Genomic DNA, 5,683 nt, shown 5'->3' on the forward strand with positions numbered 1-5,683 from the left:
GAGCGTACCTCGTCTCAGCATCTGTGAGCCATCTGGAACAGTATGCTACTGGTTTCCAGTCCTCTCCCTGCTACTGTAGTAATACTCCACCAATCCCATAACTGCTGGCTCCTGCCGTGACAGCTGTGGGCTTGAGCACATCACAGAATGTTAGCACTGGTGAGGTGATTTGGAGTTTTTTCAGGTATTTAAAGGCCTGTTCTTGTTCATGGTCCCACCTGCATGCCGTATCTGATTTCAAGAGTGCACAGAGTGGCTGACCAATGGTAGAGAGATTGGGTATATACTTGCCCAAGTAGTTAATCATGCCCAGGACTTGTTTCAGCTCCAGGACATTCATGGTGAAGGTAATTCTTCTATTGCCTTTACTTTCTCTGGATCAGGTCTAACACCCTTCTCATCTATCAGGTGTCCTAGAAAGTGAAGTTATTTTTGTCTCGGTGCACACTTCCCCCAATTTAGTTTCAGTCCTGCTGACTCAACGTCTTGTAAAACTCTGTCAAGTCGTTTGTCATGTTCTTCTATGGAGTTTCCATATACAGGTATATCTTCCATATATACTGCGACTCCTTCTGCTCCATGTAGTGTCTCTGTCATTTTCCTCTGAAAGATCTCTGGGGTGCTTGTAATGCCAAAAGGCAAGCAGTGGAAGCAGTATCTCCTGAATGGGGTAATGAAAGTAGTCAGTCTAGTGCTATCACTGTGCAGGGGAACTTGCCAAAAGCCATTAGCAGCGACTAGTGAAGAGAAGTCTGTTGCTCCTGACAGCTTGGAAATAATCTCTTCTATGTTAGGCAATATGAATCTCCCCCTCTTCACTGCTTCATTGTGCTTTTTTAGATCCACACAAATGCGGATTTTCCTGACTGGCACCATAGGGGCACACCACTCTGTTGGTTCGGTTATTTTCTCAATTATGCAGTTTCCTTCCATTCGTTGTAGTTCTTATTTAAGTTTTGCCAACAATGGTATAGGCATTCTGCGGGCTTTGTGGACTGCATATGGCTGGGAACTTCTTTCAGAGAGATTGTAACTGGTTCAGTTTCAAGCAAACCATTTTCTCCAAACACACCACACACTTCTTCTACACATCTCACTCATCCCATTTCAGCAACTGTAGAAAGACTTAACAGGTTGTGTACACCTAGTCCACGAATGACAAACATGTTGAAGGAATTGTCCTTATTTTTGTATGTGGAGCATGCCTGGAAATGTCCTAAGCAATTTAATTTGCCCCTGGGCTATTTAGCACAATATTTGTGTGCTGCAAATTTTTTCTAGGAGAAAGTTTGGTAAATGTCTCCTCACTTATCACAGCAGCATTAGCTCCTGTATCAATTTAAAATTTTACAGGGGTGCTTCATATTTGCAATTGCACTGTCCAATATTCTTCGTATTTGTAACACTGTTGACTGATCCCAGGAAATATGAGCTGCCCTCGGCTTCTCCAGTAATTTCTCTAACTGCTTTACTACAGCAAGCACGCTCCCAGTGTCCCATTTCCTGGCATTTACTGCACACTGTTTTACTTGCTGGGCAGAGTTCTTGCTTGCTGTGCTCTCTTTTGCCACATCTACCGCATTTTCTTTCAGTATATTCCGGTTTCTCTGCATTACAATGTTGCCATTTACCTCTTCCCCGTGTGGAGGTTGTATGTGCTACTTCTTGTACAATGCCAGCAGCGCCCTCTTGCTGACTAACTTGCATGGTAACCTCTTCTGACTGCCGCACCTAGCCTCAAATCGCTCATTAACTGCAGCTTTCTGGAGAGCTCTTTAGCTACTATCCCCACAACGATTCGGTCTCGTATGTGTGCATCTTTACTTATGCCAAACTCACAATGCTCCGTAAGCTTGTATAGGGCTCTGATAAAAGCTTGTGTACTCTGGTAGAAACAAGCACGCTCATGAATGGCATTCCGCTTAGGAACAAAATACTCGTCAAACTTCTGTATTACTGTCGTATAATCATCATTTTTAGCGTCATCTGTGAAAACGAAAGATCGGAAAATATTTTCTGATTCACTCTCCATTTGCATAAATCAGTCAACTGACCTGCACATCTCCGGTTTCCTTATCCAGTTTTTTTGCTGTCCTGAATCTGCTGAAGCGTTGTTTCCATTCTTTCCATTCAGCAGGCTTATCGAAACAATAACTCTCCGGGGGGTTAAACTTTGGCATTTTTTATTTTTTTTAGTTCCGTACTTCTGACACCATGTCAGGTTAATGAATTGAGGCAATGCAATGTCTTGTCTAATTAACTGTGTTTTATTTATAACAACAACTGTGCAACTAAAATATAGTAGAATTCCTGTTTTTCTGTCTCTGCACTCGTGGTTGTCGTCACCACTGACCTTTAGCTAACCTCCCGCTCCACCCCCCCGGTTATGTGCTCTTAAAGGTACATTGAACAATTCACTTATGACAATTATCAATATTACAAAGAAAAAAAAAGCTCCTTTTCAGCACTTGCATAGTGGTAAATACGCTTGCTCTGGGTGTGCTGATTACCCATTACTTGAAAAATGGTTTTAAACAAGGGATCAGTTTAAAATGCTGATGTGTATTTTTACTTCTTTATTGTGCAATCTATGTGTAGAGTACTAGCGAGTTTTACATCTGGAGATTTCAGTTTATTGTGACGGGGCAAGTTCTTAATGTTCTGATGAGCTAATTTAGAGCAGAAATATAAAAAATATAACTTTATAAGACTATACATGAATAGATAATTTACTTTTTCAAATTCAATATTAGATTAATATTGAGAAATAAAATGGAAACTCCACGTTGAAATCTAAACACCTTAAGAGGCAGACCTGATGGAAATCGATGTGTATCAAGAAGGCTCTTTGGTCCAGTGGTTAAAGAAAAGGGCTTGTAACCAGAAGGTCCCCGGTTCGAATCCCACCTCAGGCACTGACTCAGTGTGTGACCCTGAGCAAGTTACTTAACCTCCTTGTGCTCCGTCTTTCGGGTGAGATGTAGTTGTAAGTGACTCTGCAGCTGATGCATACTTCACACACCCTAGTCTCTGTAAGTCGCCTTGGATAAAGGCATCTGCTAAATAAACAAATAATAATAATAATATAATCAACATTACAAAGACTTGGAGACACCTAGAGAACATGTCATGGTACACGCCTGGCTTTCTTCAAACAAGGGTCAGGGTTCTTGATCACAAAGTAGACTGGGCCTTGACTTACTGTCTTCAAAGCAGTGCCACCAACACCAGTAGACTCAGCCCTACTTACCTTTGGGATAGATGTGAAAAATATGTTCTGCTTCTATAATTATTGATTTAGCCCGGCAGATTCATTTTCAGCCCTATGTAGTAAATGTCCTATCTTATGTGTGTATAATACATCTGTTTCCGACACTGTATATGATTTGTTCATAAACTAGGCTATCACTACCATGCAGCCCCTGTTGATTTGTAGAATCGATGACTGAGAGATGACAGGTAATTCAGAGTCAATGTGCCTCCATCTATAGGACTTTGAAACTTTCATAACAACGCTATTTGGATTGGCATATTCTTTTTTTATTTTTCAAGGGATGGGTGATTGTATCTTTATTTTTTTGTTATGTATGCAAGTTCTCACTGGATTATATATCAATTATAAATATGAATACCATTTATTTAACAAGAAACTAGCATATTTATGTATCGTGCCCCCTATTTATTTCGCTATCTGACTTGCATATAGAAAAAATCAAAACATGAAAACATTATTGAACCTTGAAAAATAGAGGAAGCAACATTTGTGAAAATAGGATATTTAATACTTTCCAGAGGATCCGATTGGGTCTTGTAATATGTAGCGGAAAAAATACGTAGCCTTCTTTTAAATGCACTTTTATTTTTCAAACACATTTTTACAATACAATACAGAAAGCAGAACTGGAAAGCTTGTGTAGTTTTCTCTTTCTCCAAGCTGCAGTTGTTCATGCAGAGCAGACACACAATTTATGGTTGAAACAAAATACCTTTTTTTCACTTTTCTTTTTCTTCCGACATACGTCAAAAATAACCTTCCGAACATAGGATTTGAAAATGTTGTATCTGTGAGTCTGACAACCTTTTTAAAGGCTGCAGATTTCCATGTGTGGATCTTCAATAGCTTTTTGTCAATACAAGCCATTAGACTAATATTGAATTAAAAAATAATAACCCTTTTTTATTGTCTCTTCAAGTGTTTTAGACTGCTCGTAAACAATTGAAATCATCAAATGTAAAACTTTAATATGTCACATGCATATTACACAATAAATAAATAAAAATAAACTTAGGGCTTAAAAACTATTAACTTCATTAAATGATGTCTGGTCACGTTAATCAAGTACAGGTAAAAGGAATTACTAGTCTTGTCTTATTCCCTCTAGATGTAAACGATTGTGTTCATTTGCATTGCTGTGCCAACGTCACCACTGTGTAACCCTGTAGGCACTTTAAAGCAGAGTGCAGGATCAGTTTTGCTTAAATATACAGCAGCATTATGCCACATAACATAACTTTTGCGTTTTTTATTTTAAAAAAAAAAAAAAAAGCTAGTGCCTGTTTGCATTTAGAATTGTAACTCTTGGACCAATTTGTTTTTGTCTAAATGTTTTAACAACTCTTTTACGGATCTCGGGCAAAATCAGGCAATAAATAATGGGATTCAAAAGAGGAGGGATAATTAGAAATTCCAGTGATGTGATTGTACGTACAATGTTTGATATATTCTTAGGGTTTAATCGGCTTTGAATTGCTTCTGATAACACAGTAACATAAAAGCTGATTAATGAAATTAAATGTGGAAGACAGGTTTGCAAAGCTTTACTATTGTGTTCTTTGGAGCTTCTATGGCATACTATAAGTATTTTAATGTAAGAGTATACAACAAAAGAAAAAAGTGGAATAAATGAAGCATATACCAAAAATCCAATAATATTATTTACAGTCGTGTCAATACAAGATAGCTTCATGAGATCCCCGTTGTGACAATATAATTTATTAATCTGGTTTCCACATAAAGGAACTGACAAAGAAAAGATGAGTGCAAATGACACCATAACAACAGGGTAGATCCAGGCTGCAAGTAATAATTTGTAGTTTTGCACATGTCATGATAGTGTTGTATTTTAATGGCCAGTATATTGCTACATACCTGTCATAGGCCATAACTGTTAGAATTGTCATTTCACCCATAACATATGTATACATAACAAATATTTGAGTGTAACAAAATCCATAAGAAATAACTCTGGTGTCTGAAAGAAGATGAAACAGAAATGAAGGATAGAAGCTAGCAGTTCCTAAGAGGGCATTCATAAATAAATTAAAGAGGCAGATGTACATTGGCTCATGGAGGCTTTTCTCTAGTATTATTAATAAAATAAAACATGAATTAACACTGATTATAAAAAGATACCCTATTAGAGTGATAGCAAAATATACATATTTGCTGTTACCCATATCTCCAAATGCTATAAGTGTAAACGATGAAACATGGGATGTGTTTTCCATTGTTATTCCGGGAGATTCCAATTTTCATTTATACCTGGAACACAAAATATAAAGTGAAGAATAGTTATGAAAAATATTTAATTGAGAGCAGAGCAAATGATCAGCATGCATTACAAATGTATTTTTCTTCATAGTTATATGGGAGTGCACTTGTAATAGCTCTGCAGTAATTATT

At 37.6% G+C, this 5,683-nt stretch overlaps 1 pseudogene; it reads right to left on the reverse strand.

Moving 5' to 3' along the window:
• Positions 1-3,942: 3,942 nt before the first annotated feature.
• Positions 3,943-5,457, reverse strand: LOC131737843 (olfactory receptor 51E1-like; annotated as a pseudogene).
• Positions 5,458-5,683: the final 226 nt, after the last annotated feature.

This window comes from Acipenser ruthenus, chromosome 8, assembly GCF_902713425.1.
Source record: "Acipenser ruthenus chromosome 8, fAciRut3.2 maternal haplotype, whole genome shotgun sequence".
NCBI classification, from domain to species: Eukaryota; Metazoa; Chordata; class Actinopteri; order Acipenseriformes; family Acipenseridae; genus Acipenser; species Acipenser ruthenus.